The 22,958-nt window shown below is 46.6% G+C and overlaps 1 protein-coding gene across 9 annotated transcripts in view; it reads left to right on the forward strand.

The window, feature by feature from the left end:
* Nucleotides 1-213: 213 nt before the first annotated feature.
* Nucleotides 214-22,958, forward strand: part of CACNA1A (calcium voltage-gated channel subunit alpha1 A) — a 378,703-nt gene continuing 355,958 nt past the window's right edge. For all 9 annotated transcript variants that reach the window (XR_014837530.1, XM_085012704.1, XM_085012699.1 and 6 more), the window contains exon 1: nucleotides 214-457. The gene's annotated coding sequence lies outside the window, so the exon portion shown is untranslated. The remainder of the gene's footprint in view (nucleotides 458-22,958) is intronic.

The following is a 22,958-nucleotide window of genomic DNA, read 5'->3' on the forward strand; positions in this document are numbered from 1 at the left end:
AGAGAAGAGAGTAAGAAATCTCTTTATTAACCCTGCTCCCAGGAGCAGTGATGGGGGTCTGGATTTGTCTCCCCGTGCTGGGTCCCCACGCAATACTTTGCTGGAGATGATCAGGAGCTGAAGATCTAGCCATCCTCTCTCTCCTCCCAGCATCAGGGACACCTCCTCCTTCTCTCTCCCCTCCCCTTCCCTGGCAGCTGGCACAGCAGCCCCACTTGGCGCCTGCCTTTGTGGGGAGCCCTCAGCTCAGAGCCCGACTGCTCTTGGCAGCCCCCTTTCTCTCTCCTGTCGGGGGGCGGGGGGCCTTTTCCTTTCCACTGGGCAGGCAATGGATGTGTGGGCTTCAGCTGGCTTGGACCCCTGGGTACTGACAAGGTGGGACCCTCGAGACAGCTGGAGGACTCGCTTTGATGCTCACTAACCAAACAGCCTGAGCCCCGGAGCCGATGCGATACAGGTGAGTGAGCAGTTCTTGCAGAGGCGTGGATCCTGCGGGCAGAGTCCTGCAGGGAATCTACTCTTAATTTCCTTGTTGCAATGTTACCTGCATAGGCAAAGGTAGAAACCTGATGACCTCCTTCCCCCTCTTCCTATGAATAGCTTTTCTTTGGGGGTGGGCAGTGTATTTCTCTTGGCAGTTCCTCTGGGTGGGGGCAGACCTCCAGCTTATACTTGTTTCTAGCTGAAAAATCCATTTTCTTCCAGCTGCCCTTAGCCCCCTTCTAGTACTTGAGGTCTTTGCCACCTGCCTTGGACATGTGACAATTCCCCACTGATTCTAGTTCCCAACCGAAGGCAAATTCTACTTTTTAATGTCCTCCTCACCCCGTCACTTAAGTGCGCATTAATTTCTTTCTGCTTTGAGATCCAGGCAGGCTGGGCAAGAGGCAGAGCTTGGGAGATCGCGGGCTTCCCCTTCCCCCATCGCCTAGGGCTTTGGGGAGGGGGCGTCCCCGAAACAAAAGTTCGTGACACCCGCGTGGCCCGGCCTTGTTTGCTGTGCTCAACGCAGCGTGAATGCGTTGGGAAAAGGGAGATGGCAGATGGGGTTTAGGCTGCTGAGGATAATTACACCGTCTTAGGAAACCGCTTGTTCCGTTTAATATTTAATATTCTCCCCTTGCGCCAAATGAAAAGCAGAGACAGCGCTTGACACCCCTCCAGACTAACCCCTCCCTTAAAAAAACAACAACAAAAAAAACCAACAACAACGACAACAAAACCCCAACATTCTGTATAGAGTTGACTCTCCGGGAGGCTTTTGTTTCTCAAGAAGTGAGAAAGACCGAATCCCTCTTCTCTTTCTCCCGCCTCTGACGCGCTGACAGCTTCCGAGAACACACGGCTGGTGGAGGTTGGAGGGGGAAGCGCCCCGCGGGCTCCAGCTTTGGGGCTCCGGGGAGGCTGAGTTGGGAGAAGGACCCAGAATAGAGTGTAAACAGAAGGACAGAATACTTTCCCTCTGGCAATAGCCTCAGTTGTGGCTGAAACGACAGGAAAGGGCGCTCACACCCCGCCTCCCACACCCCCAGCGCGCCCTGGTCCCTCCTCCCCATCCTGCCTTAGCTCCTAGCGAAGTTGCCTTGGGGTAGGGGCGGGGTCTCTACTAGGTATCTGGGCTCCACCCCGACTTTCCTGTTGAGAGCCGACAACTTCAGGGCAGATTTGCCATTTCCCATGCGGGCTCTTTCAGGGGGAGATGGGGAGGGAAGAAGGGGGAGGGTCTCCAGGGTCCGTGGCTGACGCTGGCTACCCCGACCCCCACCCCGACTTGGCCTCTAGTCCCCCTAATACCAAGTCCAGGCTGCCAGATGTCTTAGCTGACGTCCCACTGATACTCTGTTTTCCTCCAAGACACAGGGGTTTGCGGAGACACCTAAAGATGCCACTCGTGGCAAATGCTATCCTCCCTCTAGATAAGACTAGTTCAATTCAATGCTGCTCCTCCCGCAAAAAGATCAAGACGAGGGGTCTGGAGGCAAAGGGTGGATTTGACATTGAACAAATTACTGGGTCAGTGACCTGCAAAGTAATGCCAGCTGCAGCTCTTGGACATCACACGCTCCGGCAGAGGGTTTGACTTTATTTATTTTATTATTCTTTTCTGGTCCTGTTAGCTGACAGGACTGGAGGGCCCTTAGTGGTGGAGTGCAAGTGAGGGAAGATTCTATTCCAGGATCTTTCAACCCTGCTGTCTTCACAGTGACAGACAGGCGAGGGCTCTTGGCAAGGCTTCTACCCCCTGGGGCAAGGCCGAGCCTGTTTGAAGGCGGCCTGTGTGGGAGGGGCCCCTGGCAGAACCCCCAGACCTTCCTCTCAAAGCCAAGAACTTGGACCAGCAGCACCCTCTGGAAATGTAGTGTCTCTGGCGCCACCCAGCCCTGCTGAGTTAGAATCTGCATTTGAACAAGATTCTGGGGCATCCAAGTGTCAGAGTCTAAGAATCCCTGAGGGCATCCCTCATCCCCTCTGTGCCTCAGTGCTCCCAGCTGAGCCCAGGCCAATCTGGTCCCCAAGAGGTAGTGTCCCCTGGAGGCCAGGCCAGGTGATGCTCAGAGCTGAGCACATAGTAAGTGCTCACTAAATCTCGGCTATTTTTTTTGTTGTATTTTGTCCTTTCAATAATTGATTAAAGAATTTTTAAAATTTTATTTTAATTTGATTTTTAAAAAATTACTCTACTGAAGTATAGTTGATTTACAGTGTTGTGTTAGTTTTTCCTGTACAGCAAAGCAATTCAGTTATATATGTGTGTGTGTGTATATATGCATATATATATATATATATATTTTTTTTTTTTTAAGTGCTGCACCTGCAGCATATGGAAGTTCCCAGGCTAGGGGTCAAATTGGAGCTGCAACTGCTGGCTTATGCCACAGGCACAGCAGCTTGGGATCCAAGCCTCATCTTCAACCTACCCTCAACGCTGGGTTCTTAACCTACTGAGGGAGGCCAGGGATACAACCTGCATTCTCATGGATACTAGTCGGATTTGTAACCCACTGAGCCACGACGGGAACTCCCTATATATATTCTTTTTTGAATTCTTTTCCATTATGGTTTGTTACAGGACATTGAATTACTATTATTATTTTTTGTCTTTTTGCTATTTCTTTGGGCCGCTCCCGCGGCATATGGAGGTTCCCAGGCTAGTGGTCGAATCGGAGCTGTAGCCCCTGGCTTATGCCACAGCCACAGCAATGGGGGATCCGAGCCGTGTCTGTGAGCTACACCACAGCTCATGGCAACGCCGGATCCTTAACCCACTGAGCAAGGGCAGGGACCAAACCCGCAACCTCATGGTTCCTAGTCGGATTCGTTAACCACTGCGCCACGACGGGAACTCCGAGGACATTGAATTATTTTTTAACCATTTAAAAAAAAAATGAAGTATAGTTAAATTACAATGTTGTGTTAGTTTCAGGTGTACAGAAAAGTGATTCACTCATACATATGTGTGTGTGTGTGTGTATATATATATATATATATATATATACTCCTATCTTTTTTTTTTTTTTTTTTTTTTGGCTACACCTGTGGCATATGGAAGCTCCTGGGCCAGAGATCAAAAATCTGAGCTGTGGCTGCAAACTACGCCATAGCTGTGGCAATGCCAGATCCTTAATCTGCTGTGCCATGCGGGTACCCTTGTATCTTTTTCAGAGTCTTTTCCATTAGAGGTTATTACAAGATATTGAATATAGTTCCCTGTGTTATACTTGGCTACTTTTAAATTTCTCTCCAGAGCGAGGGTGTGTATCTCTTTCTAATTGTAAAATACACATGACATAAAGTTTACTGTTTTCACCATTTTAAAGAGAGCAATTCAACAGCACTTAATATGTTCATAATGGAGTTCCCGTCGTGGCTCAGTGGTTAACGAATCCGACTAGGAACCATGAGGTTGCGGGTTCGATCCCTGCCCTTGCTCAGCGGGTTAACGATCCGGCGTTGCCGTGAGCTGTGGTGTAGGTTGCAGACGCGGCTCGGATCCTGCGTTGCTGTGGCTCTGGCGTAGGCCAGTGGCTACAGCTCCGATTGGACCCCTAGCCTGGGAACCTCCATATGCCGTGGGAGCGGCCCAAGAAGTGGCAAAAAGACAAAAAGACCAAAAAAAAAAAAATATATATATATATATGTTCATAATGTCGTGTCACCATCATCTCTATCTAGTGTCAGAACTTTCTCTTCACCCTAATGGGAAACTCTCTACTAATATAGCAGGTACTCCCTTCCCCTCTTCCTCGGAGCCTGGAAACCCACCAGTCTGCTTTTTGTCTTTATGGATTTCTCTCTTCTCCATATTTCATAGAAATGCAGTCATGTAATAGATGGCCTTTGGGTCTGGTTTCTTTTTGCTTCTGATTTCTTCTGTGGTTCATGCTTCCCTCTTCCCTTTCTTCCACACATCCCACCTACCCCTCCCCCAAAGCATGATGAGTACTGGAAACATAGTCTGGGCCCTACTGGTTCAAATGTGAATTCTTACTGACCGAGAGCAAAGTGTAGGGAAGCTCAGTTTTCAAATATTTTTTCAGGACTAGATGCCAGCCTACTCTTATTGTTTTCTAAAAGTGTTTCCCATTTTGGGAGTTCCCATTGTGGCTCAGTGGGTTAAGAACTGGACTAGTATCCATGAGGATGCAGGTTTGATCCCTGGCCTTACTCAGTGGGTTAAGGATCCAGCATTGCCATGAGCTGTGGTGTAGGTTGCAAATGTGGCTTGGATCTGTGTTGCCACAGCTGTGGTGTAGGCTGGCAGCTGCAGCTCCAGTTCAACCCCTAGCCTGGGAACTTCTATATGCCGTAGGTGCAGTCCTTAAAAAAAAAAAAAAAAAAAAAAAAAGATTAAAAGTATTTCCCATTTTGATATCCAGCTATTTCCCTCCAGCGAAAACCACCACTGCAATTTCTTTCAGCTGCAAGAGGAGGCAGTTTCTAGGCAATTTCTTGAGAGTTTTAAGATCCCAAGATGAGTAATAATTGAGTCACGATGGCACACGGTCGGTGCTCAGTACATATTTGTTGAACAAATGAAGCACATCAGCACTAATACTTACCTGTAATGAATGAATATCTTCACGTATTAATATGTCAATACCACTGACAGCCACTGGCTGGCCGAAGAGGCAGAATGAATGAGGGAGATAGTGAAACCCTAATGCTAAATACCAAGAAGTCAAAAATATGTATTGAGGAGTTCTTGTCATGGCACAGTGGTTAATGAATCCGACGAGGAACCATGAGGTTGCGGGTTCGATCCCTGCCCTTGCTCAGTGGGTTAAGGATCCAGCGTTGCCGTGAGCTGTGGTGTAGGTCGCAGACGTGGCTTGGATCCCATGTTGCTGTGGCTCTGGTGTAGGCTGGCGGCTACAGCCGATTCGACCCCTAGCCTGAGAACCTCCATATGCTGAGGGAATGGCCCTAGAAAAGGCAAAAAGTGTGTGTGTGTGTGTGTGTGTATGTATGTATTGAAGGATAAAAATCCTAAAGATTCAGCCTTTAGGCAAAACTACCTGCCCAGATGTTCCCATTGTGGTTCAGTGGGTTAAGGACACAACATGGTCTCCATGAAGATGCTGGTTGGATTCCTAGCCTCGCTCAGTGGGTTACTGAGCCGGCATTGCTGCAACCTTCAGAGCAGGTCACAGATGCAGCTCGGATCTGGTGTTGCCGTGGCTGTAGCATAGACCCCAGCTGCAGGTCCTATTGGACCCCTGGCCCAGGAACTTCCATATGCTGCAGGTGCAGCTGTAAGAAGTTAAACAAAAACCAAAACAAAAACCCCCAAAACCCCTATCCACCCACTCCTGAGAACACAGGACAGAGCAAAAGCCTAACAGTTTGGTTTAAGGGAACAACATTAGAGGAACATTCTCCCCTGGGAGAAGTCTTTTTTTTCCTTCCAGCCCCACAGCATATGGAGTTCTCAGGCCAGGGATCAGAACTGAACTACAACGCAGCTGCAGCAACACCAGATACTAACTCACTGTGCTGGGTGGGGATTGAACCTATGTCCCAGCTGATCATCTTTCACCACAGTGCGAACTCCATCCTCTGGTAGAAGTGTTATTTTTTTTTCTTGTCTTTTTTTCTTTTAACCTTCCATGACCAATGGAGTCAAGCACGTTTAAGAGAGAGAGAGAGAGAAAATAGAGAATGATAAATAGTCTTGAGCATTCCGAACATTTGTCCAGTTGGGATATTGCCCTGAACAAGAGGAATAATTGATCTACCTTTCAAGAAGCATTCATTGTGCCCTTGTTGCTGACCAAACACTGTACTAGGCTTTGAGGATTCAGCAGAGGATGGAATCATAGTGATAGCCACTGTCCTAACAATATCAAACTTGTATTTAGGGAATTGTGTGAGACACTGCTCCAAGCATGATACCTAGAGTGAAATTACTTCATCCTCACAAAAACTTGAGAAGTTTGTGCTCTTATCATTCTCATCTTACAGACTGGGAAACTATAGCCCAGAGAGGTGAAGTGACTTGCCCAAGGTCACACAGCAGGAGGTGGCAGATCTAGGAGCCAAGCAGGCTGATTACAAAGCTGGGGGCATTTCTCCACTGAACCCCATCAGTCCTTGGTTGAGGAATCTTCCAAAAGTAGTAACTCCCTGCATCTCTGGCCTCCCCCTTGTTCCAGCAGTCAGACCTAGCCCCATTTAGGGAGTGGCAGGTGTTGGAGGTAGGGAGCCATAGCTATGTGTAGGCAGTTGAAGGGTGTGGACACTGGCAGAATTCCCCTGGAGTTGTCATAGCAGAAGCATCTTTTGAGCTGGACTTTGAAGTGGGGAGATGGAAGGACATTCAGGATGGAGGCAAAGAGGTGTAGACATGGGGGTACATTCAGAATTGGCTGTGGGGAGTCCTTTTGGGATTTGCCAGTGGATGCTCTGATAGTCTATGGTGAATTGGAGGGAGGAGAGACTTCGGGAGGAAAAAACGTGGAGGAAAGGATTATGGTCCAGCTGCGTGGAGCAAATGAGAGTCTGAACCATGGCAAGTGGCAAAGGAAATAATGAGGTAGAATCAGCAGCCCTGATGATGAGCAGAATGTGGGGTGAAGGAGGGAGAGAGGGAGCTCCACAATGGTCGGGATGATCAATTTCACTGCTTTTTTGGATTTCTTACAAATCGGACCTCCAGGGGGCACCCGAGAACACCTGAGTCAGGTCACATCCCTCCTCTGCTTAGCATCTTCCATGGCTTCCACTTTCCTCAGATCAAAAGCTAAAGTCCTTTCTGCGGTTCACAAGGCTCTGTACCCATCTGTCACCTTCCTCTATCCCTTCCTCCCATGCATCCCCTCACTCACTCCACTTCACCCACACAGGCCTCCTGGCTGTTCCTTGAACACACCAGGCACATGCCAACCACAGGGCCTTTGCATGGGCTATTCCCTCTGCTTGGTGTGCTCTTCCCCAGACCTTCTCATGGCTCCCTCCTCACTTCCTTCAGATATTTAATGCTTTTTTTCCACTAGGGTCTTTCCTGCCTCCTTCTCTAAATTACATTCCCCTCTGCCTTCCTTTTCCTGCTCTCCAGTGTTCTCTTCTTCATCCACATATTTTACGTTTTTATCCTGGTTACTGTATCTTGACTAAAACTTCAGCTCAATGAGGGCAAGGACCATTTTCTGTTTTGTTCATTGCTGAGTCCCCAGTGCCAGGCACACAGTTAGATGCACTATTAATATGGCATTATGAATGAATGAGTGAGCGATGGGGAGGCTCATGGAGCCATGAAACTCAAGTTGGGAGAAATAATTCAGCCAGAGATTCGGTGGCTCATTTGGACTCTGCCCAACAACCCGCATCCTGGAGTTCTCCCCTACTTTCTCCTTCCCAACTCCCAATCAATGTCCTGGGGCTGCCATGAAAACCTTCCAGTGCTCACAGGTGATCTGTTCATCTTGGTGGGAGGGAGTGTGTGTCTCACTGCACTGTGATCAGCAATTGAGCAAGTGGGTTAAAGAAACGAGACCAGCTGTGACATGGTTGCTTCTCACCAGGGAATGGACCCCTCAGCACAGCTGCTCAGGGCTATGCCGGCGTGCTGGTCTCAACCCAGCCTTCAGCCATTGCCATCTGGCCTGGCATTTTATTTAGCTCTCTTCTCCTGTATGTGGAGCAATTCTGGAGTTTTGCCCCCAGCGATAAGAGTGCTTGTTGGCCCTGGCTTCGGTTTTCATTTCACCTTGCTCTTAGCTTTTCTTTGCAAAGGTGGGTTAGGAGGTGAGTTTACACTGCCTGAGATGGAGTGGCTTCGGGTTGTGTTCTGAATCAGCATGAAAGCTCTGGTCTGTGTCTATATATACTTATCCGTATCCTCAATAAGTGGGTGTCTGGGAGTTCCTCTGTGGTGCATTGGGTTAAGAATCCAGCATTGTCTCTGCAGTGGCTTGGATTGCTGCTGTGGTGCTGGTTCTGTCCCTAGTCTGGGAACTTTCACATGCTGCAAGTATGGCCAAAAAAAAAAAAAAACCAACAAAAACCAAAAAACAAACAAAAACAAACAGTAAGTGGTTGTCTGGCACTGTGAGGCAATAAAGCTGAAATGATGGGGCCACTGTGAATATTTAAGTACCTTTAAGAAGTGGGTGGATCACCTGTTAAGTTTGTAAGACATTTTTTTTTTTTTGTAAAATAGACATTACATCTCACTTACCATTGTAATAAATTTTCAGTGGTCTTATATACAGTGATAATGTTTTGTCTCACCACATCCATCTCCAGAATGCTTTTATCTTCCCAAACTGAAACTCTGTCCCCATTAAACACTAACTCCCACTTCCCCTCCTCCTAGCCCCTGGTACCCACCATTTTACTTTCTGCCTCTCTCATTTGGCCTCATGTAGGTGGAACTGTTACAGTACTTATCCTTTTGTGACTGGTTTCTTTCACTGAGTGGAATGTCCTCAAGGTGCATCCATATTGTAGCTTGCGTCTGGATTTTCTTCCTTTTTAAGACTGAATATTTATCCCATTGGGTGTATATGTCGCATTTCGTTTATCCATTCATCCACTGATGGACATTTAGGTTGTTTCCCTGTTACCAATCAACACTGCCACTGACAATGCACGAGGATTCCCTCTCCTCCATGTTCTTGACAGCATGTGTCACATCTTGTCTTTTGCTTTTATTTTATTTTATGATTTTTTCCATTATAGTTGATATACAGTGTTCTGTCAATTTCTACTGCACAGCAAAGTGACATAGTCATACATACATATATATATATTCTTTTTCTTACATTATTCTCCATCATGTTCCATCACAAGTGACTGGATATAGTTCCCTGTGCTATGCAGCAGGATCTGAGTGCTTCTCCACTCCAAATGCAATAGTTTGCATCTATTAACCCCAGACTCCCAGCTCATCCCACTCTGTCCCCCTCCTCCTTGGCAAGTACAAGTCTCTTCTCCAAGTCCATGAGTTTCTTTTCTGTGGGAAGGTTCATTTGTGCCATATATTATATTCCAGATATAAGTGATATCATATGGTATTTAGCTTTCTCCTGACTTACTTTGCTTAGGATGAGAGTCTCTAGTTCCATCCATGTTGCTACAAATGACATTATTTTGTTCTTTTTTATGGCTGAGTAGTATTCCATTGTGTATATATACCACATATTCTTTTTTTTTTTTTTTTTTTTATCTTTTTGTCTTTTGTTGTTGTTGTTGCTATTTCTTGGGCCGCTCCCACGGCATATGGAGATTCCCAGACTAGGGGTTGAATCGGAGCTGTAGCCACCGGCCTACGCCAGAGCCACAGCAACGTGGGATCCGAGCCGCGTCTGCAACCTACACCACAGCTCACAGCAACGCCGGATCGTTAACCCGCTGAGCAAGGGCAGGGATCGAACCCGCAACCTCATGGTTCCTAGTCGGATTCGTTAACCACTGCGCCACGACGGGAACTCCTATACCACATATTCTTAATGCATTCATCTGTTGATGGACATTTAGGTTGTTTCCATGTTTTGGCTATTGTAAATAGTGCTGCTATGAACATACGGGTGCATGATCTTTTTCAATGAAAAATTTGTCCAATATATGCCCAAGAGTGGGATTGCTGGGTCATACGGTAGTTCTATATTTAGTTTTCTTAGGTATCTCCATACTGTTTTCCATAGTGGTTGTACCAATTTACATTCCCACCAATAGCATAAGAGGGTTCCCTTTTCTCCACACCCTCCCCAACATTTGTTATTTGTTGACTTGTTAATGATGGCCATTCTGTCTAGTGTGAGGTGGTGCCTCATAGTAGTTTTGATTTGTATTTCTCTAGTAATTAGTGATGCTGAGCATTTTTTCATGTGCTTGTTGGCATATCTTGTCTTTTGGATGGTGGTCATTCTCAAAGGTGTGAAGTGATAGCTCATTGTGGTTTTGATTTCCTACTCCCTGATGATTAGTGATGTTGAGCATGTTTTCATGTGAATGTTGGCCATTTGGATATCTTTTTTGGAAAAATGGTTTTTTTTTTTAGTTCCTCTCCTGATTTGATTTTGGTGGCACCTGTGGCATGAAGTTCCTGGGCCAGGAATCAAACCTGTACCATGGCTGTTGTGGTTCATCGCAACAATGACAAGGCTGGATCCTTAACCCACTGAGCCACCAGGGAACTCGTCTTCTGCCAATTTTTAATTTTTTTTTTTTTTTTTTTTTTTTTGCTACTGAGTTGTATGAGTTCTTTATAGATTTTGGAGACCAACCCCTTATACAATATATAATTTTCAAATATTCTCTCCTGTTCTGTAGAAGCTTTTTAGTTTGATGTAGTCCCGCTTGTCAGATTTTGTTTTTGTTGCTCCCTGTTACAAGTTTTTACTGCCCCATACCTGGCACATGGACCCTGGAGATTGTTCAGGGTCCAGAAATCACTTTTACTATTAGCCAAATAAAATACCTGGAAAGTGATGGATGCATTTGAAGGTAGGTTAAAAATGACATTTGGACTGGTGTCACCCTGGCTTAGAATCCATGGTCTGTTTATTTTCAACACTCTCCAGCCCAGAACTCAAAAGGGGATACCATTTCTTTCCATGGCTCTTAGCAACTGTAGTTTTGTCTGGGACTAGATTAAGAGGGCTTATTGACTGAGACCTTAGCACATAGAGTAAGATAGGAAGCAGTGGAGTTTCCTAAGTGAAGCTAAACAAGTGGAAGAAAGAGAATGAAGGCTGAGAGGAGAGAGAGAACAAGAGGAAAGAGATGAAAGGAAATGGTTTCATGCAGAGATGCTATCTTTAGCTCTCTTTTTAATGAAGGCTTTGGTATTCTCAATGGGACACCACACCTGAGTTGATTCCCTTTGAATGAAAAGCTCTTAAAGCACAAGAAAAACATTTGTAGAATGAAACCAGCATTGCTTCCATCAAATAGAGTATTAGGGAAAGGCTGTGGATTGGTGATGTCCCCCTAAATCAATATTTGGAAGCCCTAACCCCCAGTGGGATGGTATTTGGATATGGGAGGTAATTTGGTTAGATGAGGTTATGTGGGTGGGGCCCTCATGATGGAATTAGTGCCTTTATAAGAAGAGACACCAGGAGTTCCCATCATGGCACAGTGGTGGGCGAATCTGACTAGGAACCATGAGGTTGCAGTTTCGATCCCTGGCCTTGCTCAGCGGGTTGATGATCCAGTGTTGCCATGAGCTGTGGTGTAGGTTGCAGATGTGGCTAGGATCCTGCGTTGCTGTGGCTCTGGTGTAGGCTGGTAGCTACAGCTCTGATTCGACCCCTAGCCTGGGAACCTCCATATGCCGCAGGAGCGGCCCTAGAAAAGGCAAAAAGACAAAAAAAAAAAAAAAAAAAGAGAGAGAGAGAGAGACAACAGAGAACTCTATCTCTCTCTCTTTCTCCTCCATGTGAAGACACAGAGAAGGCAGTCTCCAAATCAGGAAGAGAGCCCTTCCCAGGAACTGACCTGGTCTGGGACTTCCAGCTTTTTGAACTGTAAGAAAATAAATGTTATTTAAGCCACTCAGTCTATGGTATTTTGTTATGGCAGCTTGAGCTAAGACAGGAATGCTGCTGTAACAAATAGGCCCCCAATTGGATGAAAGATTTACCTCAACAGAAGTTTGTTTCTAACTATCTGATAACTCTGGGAGGGAGTTCCTGGTCAGCAGATGGCTCTTCTCCTCCACACAGTGACTCCAGGCCCCAGGCCCCCACCCTTTCATGGCTCCACCACACAGGGGGCCCTGAGTGTCTCCTATGTCCAGCCAGCAGGGGAGAAAGGGAACTTGTTGAGGACACACCTGCTCCTTAAAGCTTTGACCTGGGGTGACTCTCGTCACTTCTGCTTATATTTCATGGGTGAAAATGAGTCACATGGCCATACCAATTCAAGAGGACCTGGGAAGTTTAGTCCCTGGCCACTGTCTATTCGCCAGGGTGTTGCCTGGATTTTGGTGGCAGTGTTCATCAAATGTTAAAACCTACACCATCTTTGAATAGCAGTGTTACTTCTAGAATTCATTCTATGGAAATGCATGTAGCAGCTTCATGGGGATTTATGTACAAAATGGTGGCTACACCATTTTGAGGAACAGCAAAAGACTGAAAAAGAGCCAGCTGTCCACACTAGATAAATTCTATTGAGTCATTTGAAAACGCTATAGGGACTGGTGTGGAATGTTGCTTAAAGAGGTATTATCAAGTGCAAAAAAGTCACAGACTTTTTTGTATATATGTTTATATAGATATATGCGGCTGTACGGACAAGTATGTGTATATATAAATCTATATAATCTCAAGAATTCTGTTCTTGTAAAAAAACCCCAAACATTCAGAGTTCCTATTGTGGCTCAGGGGGTTAAGAACCTGACATAGTGTCCATGAGGATGTGTGTTCAATCCCTGGCCTCAATCAATAGGTTAAGGATCCAGTGTTACCACAAGCTGAGGCATAGTTTGCAAATGCAGCTCAAATCCAGTGTTGCTGTGGCTGTGGCGTGTAGGCTGGCAGCTGCAGCTCCAATGCAACCCCTAGCCTGAGAACTTCCATGTTGCACAGGCGTGGCCTTAAAAAGAAAAAATGTATATGTCGTACATGTATGGGATTGTATATTTATTTTTCTGTGCTGCCATATCAAAATGCCACAAAATGAGTGGCTTACCAACAGCACGCATTTATGATCCCACAGTTTCCATGGGTTGGAAGTCTGATAGGCTTGGTTGGGTTTCAGTCAAGGTGTTGGTGGGCTGTGTGACTTTCTGGAAGCCCTGGAGAGGATCCATTTCCTTGTTCCTTCGGGCTGTTGGCAGAAGTCAGTTTGGGGCTGTTGCAGGACTGGGGTCCTGTCTGCTTGCTGGCTGGCAGCTGGAGGTTCTTCTCAGCTTCTAGAGGCTGCCAGCATTTCTTCTCATGCTTCAAATCTCTCCTGCCTCATCTTCCGTAGCATCTCTGACATAGTCTTCTGCTTCCCTCTTCTATTTTTTTTTCTTTTTTGGGCTGCACTCACAGCATACAGAAGCTCCCAGGCCAGGGATTGAATCCAAGCTGCAGCTGAAACCTGTGCCACAGCTTCAGCAATGCCAGATCCTTAACCTGCCATGCCACAGCAGGAACTCCCCTCTTCTGCTTTTAAAGTCTATGGGATGACATTGGGCCCATAGGGATAATCCAGGATACTCTCCCTATTTTATTTTATTTTATTTTATTTATTTATTTATTTATTTATCTTTTTAGCTATTTCTTGGGCCGCTCCCGCAGCATATGGAGGTCCCCAGGCTAGGGGTCGAATCAGAGCTGTAGCCACCGGCCTACGCCAGAGCCACAGCAACGCGGGATCTGAGCCGCGTCTGCAACCTACACCACAGCTCACGGCAACGCCGGATCGTTAACCCACTGAGCAACGGCAGGGACCGAACCCGCAACCTCATGGTTCCTAGTCGGATTCGTTAACCACTGAGCCACGATGGGAACTCCAACTCTCCCTATTTTAAAGAGTGTAACCTAGTTCCGGTTTCCTTTGCCATGTCGTGTGACATAACCAGGTGCTGAGATTGTGGGGGACAACATACTGCCTACCACTAATTGTTTTGGGAGAAGTGGTCCTAGCAAGAGAAAGGGCTCAGTGTCAGACTCTGGTTTGAAATTCAGAGAGAAATGTTGAGAGTCCTAAGAAACATGTGTCTATATCCCTGGCCAGTCTGTGTGAACCTCATCTTACCTGTAACAAAAGGGAGTAGATTTCCCACATCCTCTGGAACTTGTGTCTATGTGTGAAGACCTGGCTTATATTCCTTTTCCTGCCCAACTCAAAGCTTGATTATAGGGCAGAGTTCCTATTGGGGCACAGCGGAAAGGAATCTGACTAGGAAGCATGAGGTTGCAGGTTCAATCCCTGGTCTCGCTGGGTGGGTGAAGGATCCGGCATTGCTGTGAGCTGTGGTGTAGGTCGAAGACATGGCTCAGATCCTGCATTGCTGTGCCTGTGGTAGAGGCTGGCAGCTGTAGCTCCAATTTGACCCCTAGCCTGGGAACCTCTGTATGCCTTGGGTGCGGCCCTAAAAAGCAAAAAACAAACAAACAAACAAACAAACAAAAACAACTCAATTATAGGGAAGAAGGGCATATATAATTCCACTTTATGAATTTGGTATGATTATTTTAGCTTTAAGAATATTTGTAGGAGGTCCCACTGTGGCACAATGGGTTAAGAATCTGACTGCAGGAGTTGCTGTTGTAGTGCAGCGGAAACGAATCTGACTAGGAACCATGACGTTGTGGGTTTGATTCCTGGCCTCGCTCAGTGGGTTAATGGTCTGGCGTTGCTGTGAGCGGTGGTGTAGGTTGCAGAAGCAGCTCAGATCTGGTGTTGCTGTGGCTGTGGCGTAGGCTGGTGGCTACAGCTCCGATTGGACCCCTAGCCTAGGAACCTCCATATGCCACAGATGCGGCCCCAAAAGGACAAAAAGACAAAAAGACCAAAAAAAAAAAAAAAAAAATCTGACTGCAGCAGCTTGGGTCTCTTCAGAGGTGTGTGTTCAACCCCCCAGCCCACATAGTGGGTTAAACATCTGGCGATGCTACAGCTGAAACATAAATTGAAGTTGCCACTCAAATTCAGTCCCTGGCCTGGGAATTTCCATATGTCATGGGTGTGGAGATACACACACACACACACACACACACACACACACACACATTCATAGCGATGTAACCAACATGCAAAAAAAAAAAGCACAAATGGGGAGTTCCCATTACAGCTCAATGGGTTAAAAACCCAACTAGTATCCAGGAAGATGTGGATTCGATCCTTGACCTCGCTCAGTGGGTTAAAGATCTGGCATAGCCATGAGCTGTGGTGTAGTTTGGATTCGCAGCTTGGATCTACGTTCCTGTGTCTATGGCTGTGGCTGGCAGCTGCAGCTCTGATTCAGCCCCTAGCCTGGGAACTTTCATATGCTGCCAGGTGCGGCCCTAAAAAGAAAAAAAAAGCACAAAAGAATTTTTACATACGTCTATACGCTGTATCCCCGTCATTACCCAGGTAAAGAGTTAAGGAATTTCCATCCTCTTAGTGTGTTGCCAGATTAAGCAAATTAAAAAATATAGAGAACACATAGTTAAATTTGAATTTCAGATAAACAATGAATAGCATTTAAGCATATCTCATGTAACTGAGCATCTTCTGTTTTATCTGGCAACCCTACCAATAGGCTCCCTTGTGTTTCATCCTAGTTAATAACCCTTTCACCCCAAAAGTCAACAGTATTCTGACTCTCATCACCATAGATTACTTTTCCCTGTTTTTCAACTTCATATCAGTGGAATCACACAGTGGGTCCTGCTCTGTGTCCATCTGTGAGATCCATCCTCACTGTTGCCAGCAGTACACTTTTTCAGGGCTGTGTAGCACTCTGTTACATGGATGCATCACACCCTCTTTCTCCATTTTCTTGTTGATAGACTTTGGGTTTTTTCCAGTTTTAGGCTACTATAAATAGCACTTTATGAGTTTCAGTGGCTAGATGCACTTCGGAGCAAAACTACTGGCCACTTTTAGTTTTAAAAATTTCCTCCCAGATGGGAGGAAAAGACATCCTCCCACACCCGTGAAAAAAAATTGAAACCTTGTAGGGTTACATTTCAGTCTTGCCTGGTCTTATTTTTATTTCCTGGGTGAAGGACCTTGTGGGCATTTTTGAGTTCTCATCCTCTCTAATGTGTCTAAGGAGCCTGGGGAGTTTTAGAGAATGTTTTTATTCTACTTTTAGATGCCACGTCTTTTTTTTTTTTTTTTTTTTTTTTTTAATGCCTGCACTTGCAGCATTTGGAAGTTCTGGGACAGGGATTGAATCCGAGCCACAGCTGCAGCAATGCCAGATCAATAACCCACTGTGCCGGGCCAGGGATCGAACACGTACCTCCACAGCAACCTGTGCTTCTGCAGTTGGATTCTTAACCCACTTTGCCACAGTGGGAACTCTGAAGTGCCATGTCTTTTACTAATTTTGGAGAAAGAGAAAGCTGCTCTTGCAGCTATTAGCACTTGTTTCACTTGTGGGTGGCGAAGCCTAGTGCTGGGCATAGTTGTGTAAATGTCCCTGCCCACGTGACCATAGTGCACAGAAGGCCCCCAGACTTCCCTGCTGTCCTCCCTCCCCACTCCTCCCCCATAGCTCCTGGACCAGCCTGTATTAATCAGGACCATCTCCAGGTGCCATCTGGTTGCTATGGCAACTCAGGGTGGTCCAGGCTTGGCAATGGTGGCCAGCCCCCCATCTCAGGTGTGGTTTCAGTTTGGATTCACAGAGGTAGATTTATTGATGCCTGGTACTTTAGAAAAGTCCTCTACTTATTAACAATAAGATTTTTTGTGGCCTTGGGTTTCACGCCCTTCTTTTCTTCTATTTTCTTGTCTCCCATTGTCATCTCTTTGCACCATCTCTTCATGGAATCTGGCTGCTTCTTGGGAAAGCAAACCATACGTGCTTTGCCATTTCCTCTGTGCTGTGTTTGGGCAAACAGAGAGAAGGAACAGTACACCTGGTCACGGGCAGGCAGGTGCCAGGTACGGACACCCGGCTGGAAGCACCCATTGGCTGGGGATGTGTTTGTTTCTCACTGTGTACACACAGACAGCTGGGGCTCTGCTGTTGGAAGTGCTCGTGAAGGCTCTGCAGAGTGCACTCGACCACGTTGCATGAACAGCTCTCCCTACCCTCTCCTGCTAGGCTCCACCCACCTGCCACAACATCAACAGGAGAGCCAGTGTTGACCAAGCACTTTCTATGGCCAAGCGATGTGCCCAGGGCATTGCCTTCCCAAGGTTTAGCCCCCTATCTCCTCACAACGGCTGTCTGTAGTACTTATCATTATCCCCACTTATGCAGGAGAGAACAGAGCCTCACTCAGAGCGATCTTGGAGAGGCAGCAGTGGGTGATGGCTTGAAGCGAGATCCTCACTCTCTGCTCAGAAAGTGAACCTGGGCAGTCTGAATGAAAACCGTGAATCCTAGCCACTAGACCAGGGAGAGTCTAGAAGCCGAATTGCTCTGATTCTTGCCCCCTGCTGAAAGCAAGACTGTTTCAAGGAGGCAAAGACTGTAAAAACAGGTACAAAATTTATTGTTAGAGTCACAGTAAGACATGCAGGAAAGCACACAGAGCAGTGGTTTCTTTATTTAAGTCAGAAGCAAAAGGAGTTCCCGTCGTGGCGCAGTGGTTAACGAATCTGACTAAGAACCATGAGGTTGCGGGTTCGATCCCTGACCTTGCTCAGTGGGTTAAGGATCTGGCATTGCTGTGAGCTGTGGTCTGGGTGGCAGACGTGGCTCGGACCCACGTTGCTGTGGTTCTGGCGTAGGCCGGTGGCTACAGCTCAGATTAGACCTCTAGCCTGGGAATCTCCATATGCGGGTGCGGCTCTAAAAAAGAGACAAAAAAAAAAAAAAAAAGAAAGAAAGACAGTACAAAATATGCGAGAGGACAGAAATACAGAGTATTCATCTATTTATCTAAGGCAGAAGTAAAGCAGTAATACATGCCCAAAGGAGAAGAGAGGGTGCAGGCATCCCCCTGAATGAGGAGTGTGCCAGAGAGATTACTTAAATTACTTATATAGGACGGTTCTTCTGGGTCTTGGTCTTCCTTTGGTTAATTAACTTATTTTATCCTTCACACCTCACCAGGCCTAGGGCCCTCCCCTGATCTTCATGTGCATCTTTTGGCCAAGATGGATTTCAAAGCAGAGTGTGGTGGAAAGATTATCCAGACTTATTATGGCCTGGTACCCCCTCCCTTTCTGACCCAGAGGGGTCTCTCTGTCCATATGTAGTTGGGGTCTCCCTGATCCTGAGGGTGGGGAGTATGTGACCTCTTTGCTCTTCCCAAGCAGGGCTCAAACCCTCTTCTGATCCTATCAGCACCATGTTTGATAAGATTGCAAAAGACAAATACCAGTTATTTGCCTTGTGCCTGTTGTTATTTCTATCTTGCTGTATAGATAGGTGGCTGGTTGTAAATGTGTGTCCTGGAGCCCATCTGAAACTGACAATATTAACAGCCTGAACCTAGCCAGAACAGATTGGGGGACTTGAACCCATGTGCCGGGACTCGAACCCAGCCTAAACCCAGACTGGAACTTAAACACAGGGTTTTTAATCAGAATCACTCACCCTATGTCTGGACTCACTGAGGTTCAGGTTCTTCGTGTCTCCACACAGAAGGAATTCAGCCAGACACAAAGTGATAAGCAAGAAATAGATTTATTAGGAAAGGACACTTGTGAGAGAGGCAATCGGGCAGGCATGGAAGCTCTGCCCCAAGGATGTGGTGGGCTACAGCTTTATCATCCAAGGGGAATGGGGGTGGGAAAGGCCCACCTCTTCCTTTCTGGGAGTAGTAGCTCCTCCTTCGTATCCAGTGAGGTGTGTATTCAAATCAGCAGAAGAGCGGTCCTCAAACTCCTGCCCCGGTCTGAATCTGAAGGCAGGCCTAATCCCATCCCCCACTCAAGGACCTGAGGCAATTCTGGCACTTCCACTAGTTGAGCAAGCCTGCCTTGTTCTGATAGCTTTTTTGAGCCATTTATTTACTTACGGTGATCTCCCAGTGTCCCCTAATTTTCCCATTATCCGTGGTCCTTTATTGGGACTTCTACAACTACCTGTGTCTACTCCATTCCTATCACATCTATCTCCTGCCTCAGTCAGATTCAGGATCTATTCTGAAGGCAGTGGATGGGTCCTTCTGATCGGTTTGACTCAGAGAGTGAAGGGAAAAGGGGGAACCATGAGTGACAGCTCAACTTGCCATTGGGGCATCAAGGCAAATTGGGGGCCTATAATGAGAAGGGGGAGACTGGAAACAAAGTCCTGTAGAAAACGGACAGGGAGGAGTTCCTGCTGTGGCTCCGAGGGTTAAAAACCTGACACAGACTCCGTGAGGAGGCAGTTCAATCCCTGGCTTCACTCCGTGGGTTAAGGATCTGGCGTTGCTGCAAGCTACAGTATAGGTCTCGGAGTCTCGGATGGGACTCAGATCTGGCATTGCTGTGGCTGTGGCACAGGCCGGCAGCTTCAGCTCTGGTTTGACCCCTAGCCTGGGAACTTCCGTATGCTATAGGTGGGACAGTAAAAAGGAAAAAAAAAAAAAAAAAAAAAAAAAAGAGAGAGAAAGAAAGAAAGGAAGGAAGGAAAAGAAAAAAGAAAAGGGGCAGGGAAGCGAGCATGAGCATCCTGTTTCGAGCCTGTGGGACAAGCAGGTGGATGTCTTAAAAGATGTCATCTGGGTGTGTGCCTTAGGCTTGTTCTTTCCTAATCCTTCTCCCATCATCCCAAGTAGAAACACCTCTTTTGTATGTGTGCAGAATTTCCCCATCAAGCCTTGTCTCTGGGATTTTAGCTGCATTGTAGATACTACACAGTACACCCATCCTGTAAGCTGGAATCTTTCTTTCTTTCTCTCATTCTTTCTTCCCTTCCTTCCTTCCTTCCTTTCTTGCCACCCCTGAGGCATGTGGAAGTTCCCGGGCCAGGCATCGAACCCATACCATGGCAATGACCTGAACTGCTGAAGTGACAACACTGGATCCCTGACCACTAGGCTAGCAGGGAACTTCTTTTTTAAAAAAATTTTTTATTGAAGTATAGTTGGTTTACAATGTTGGCAGTTTCAGGTGTACAGCACAATGATGCAGTTATACACATACTTTTTTTCATATTGTTTTCCGTTACAGGTTACTACTATTAAATATAGTTGAATATAGTTCCCTGTGCTGGGTTCTTTCTTTAATATTATCAGAGTAAGCATATTTTGGGAGGTAGGAGGGGTGACTCTTGGAGGTAGAAATGAAACCCGATAGCAAAACACTTGAACCCTCATTTTGTCCTCAGTTTTATTTCTGTAAAATGGGAAGGAAAATGCCTTCCAGCATAAGTGCTTATGCAAGGAATAAGGGATTTTTTTTTCAATGCACCTGGAATGTATTTGGAAAAACATGAAAGACTTTATAAATTCTTGATCATAGGTGATTAAGAGTAAGCTTTCACAGGAGTAAACTGAAGCTTAAATGCTTCATGAAGAAGAGGTCTATTAAACTCTATTCCTTACAAGGTTTGAAAACAAAAACCCAACTTACCCAGAGGGTAGCAGCGCAGTCAAACTCTGATATTGAGTGGGTCTGCTTCAGAGAGGCTGGGGGAGGCTGGGGGAGCTCTCCTGTCTTTGAAGCCTTCAAGCAGGGACAGAGGAAATATTCAGGAGGGAGATAAGCCTCCATTCCCACACCCAATTCTTTGCACCCATCTCCTTAGACCTCTGGGTGTTGAGGTTGACTCTTGCCATATTTGTGCATGAGATTTAGGCTCCTAATTTGGTGTCACTCATGTTGGCCTTCTAGTGGGCTTGCTTTTCTTGGACAGACACTGGGAGGTTAGTGGTGAAAGCTGACAGGTGGAAATAATCAGTTTGAGTTTGAAAATACATTTTGGGTGAGTTATGGATCTAAAAGCCATGGGCCATCTCACTCCTAGAAGAACCACAAGACCCTGTGTAACCTGCCCCTTCACCTCCACACCCTCATCTCCTCTGCTATCCTCACTCACAGCCACCCAGGCCTCCTTGGTGTTCCTTGAGCAAGTCACACACAGCCCTGCCTCTGGACCTTTCTGCCTGAAACACTCAGATACCCAGCAGGGCTATTGCATCACCTCCTTTAGGTCTCTGCTCAGATGTCACCTCCCCAGGGAGGCCATCACTGACCCTTTAATAACTACCCATTCCTATCACCCTCTGGGGAGAGTTGAATGTGTTCTCTCCTCCCCAAATCCATTCATTGAGGTTCTAGTTCACAATAGCCCAGAATGTGACTGTGTGAAGATAGGGTCTTTAAAGAGGTCATTAAGGAAGTTCCCATTGCGGCTCCATGGTAATGAACCTGACTAGTATCCATGAGGATGCAGGTTCCATCCTTGGCCTCATTCAGTGGGTTAAGGATCCGGTATTGTTGTGAACTGTGGTGTACGTCACAGATGCAGCTCGGATCCCGCATTACTGTGGCTATGGTGTAGGCTGGCACCTGTGGCTCCAGTTCGATCCCTAGTCAGAGAACTTTCATATGCTGCAAGTGTAGCTCTTAAAAAAAAAAAGAGGTCATTAAAGTGAGGGTATGTGGGAGCCCTAATCCAATATGACTGGTGTCCTTATAAGAGAAGGAGAGGAGTTCCCACTGTGGCATAGTGCCTTAAGGACCCGGTGTTGCTGCTGTGGAGTAGGTCAAAGCTGAGGTTCAGATTTAATCCCTGGCCCTGGGAACTTGCATATGCTGTGGGTGTGACTTAAAAAAAAAAAAAAAAAAGAAGAGGAAGAAGAAGAAGAAGAAGCAGTTGGGACGCAGAGACGCACAGAGGGACAACCATGTAAAGACACAGAAAGATGACCAGCTATAAGCCAAGGAGAAAGGCCTCGGAAGAAACCAATCCTACTGATGTCTTGATCTCAGGCTGGTAGCCTCCAGAACTGTGAGGAAATAGATTTCTGTTGTTTAAGCCACCCTGCTTGCGGACTTTTGTTACGACAGCTCCAGCAAACAAATATACCTTTGCTTCTTAATTTCTCTCCACAGCACTTTCCAACTCCTAATCTCCATATGATGTATTTATTTTGTTCATCGTCTGCTTCCCCCTCTAGAACCTCCATTCCATGACGAGGGGGACATTTGTGTGTGTCATTCACACTGTGTCCTCAGAACACAGCCTGCACATAGCCGCTGCTTACTCAGTGTTTGTTGAGTGAATAAGTGAATGAAATGGAGACAAAGATTTTCTGGGGCTCTAAGTCCCTTTGGGGCTGAGAATCCACCTGATATATTCTCGGGGGGGGCAAGAACCCTGTCCTTTTTCTCTTTTTAAAAAAACAGCCCATGGAGTTCCCTGGTGGCCGAGTGAGTTTAAGGGTCTGGCGTTGTCATTGGTGACAGCTCTGGTGTGGGTTTGATCCCTAGCCTGGGAACTTCCACATGCTGTGGACGGGGGCCAAAAATTAAAAAAGAAGAAAAGGAAACAAAACAAAACCCCCAAATCAGCCAGAGTGGCAAAGAGCAGGTTCACTCACTCAACAGATGGCTGTACTCCGTGTGAATTTTAAAGCAGGCCCTTGAACTTGCCCTTTCAGTTTTCCAAGCAACTCTCAGGAGCTCACAGGACCCCAGGACCAGAGAAGAGAGAAGCAGGCTCCCTACAACCCATTTTGGAGCGGGAAATCCTGAGATGCTGAGAAATCCCAGGTCCCACCCTCTGTGGCCAGCACCTGGGAGGTGGAGCCCAGGTCCTGCAACACAGCCTCATGGTCTTCGGCTCCATCCAGCTGCCTCTGTTGCCCGGCAGCTCCTAAGAACTGGCTTCCCAACCCCGAGTTGCCAAGGAAATACTAAATCCCGCTGGGCCGGGCCTGGGGTGTATTTTGACTTCCTGTGAAGGAGGCCAG

Source organism: Sus scrofa, chromosome 2, assembly GCF_054392235.1.
Source record: "Sus scrofa isolate SSC_HxYL_T2T_F1_AM1 chromosome 2, Sscrofa_HxYL_maternal_Yorkshire_Landrace_v2.0, whole genome shotgun sequence".
NCBI classification, from domain to species: Eukaryota; Metazoa; Chordata; class Mammalia; order Artiodactyla; family Suidae; genus Sus; species Sus scrofa.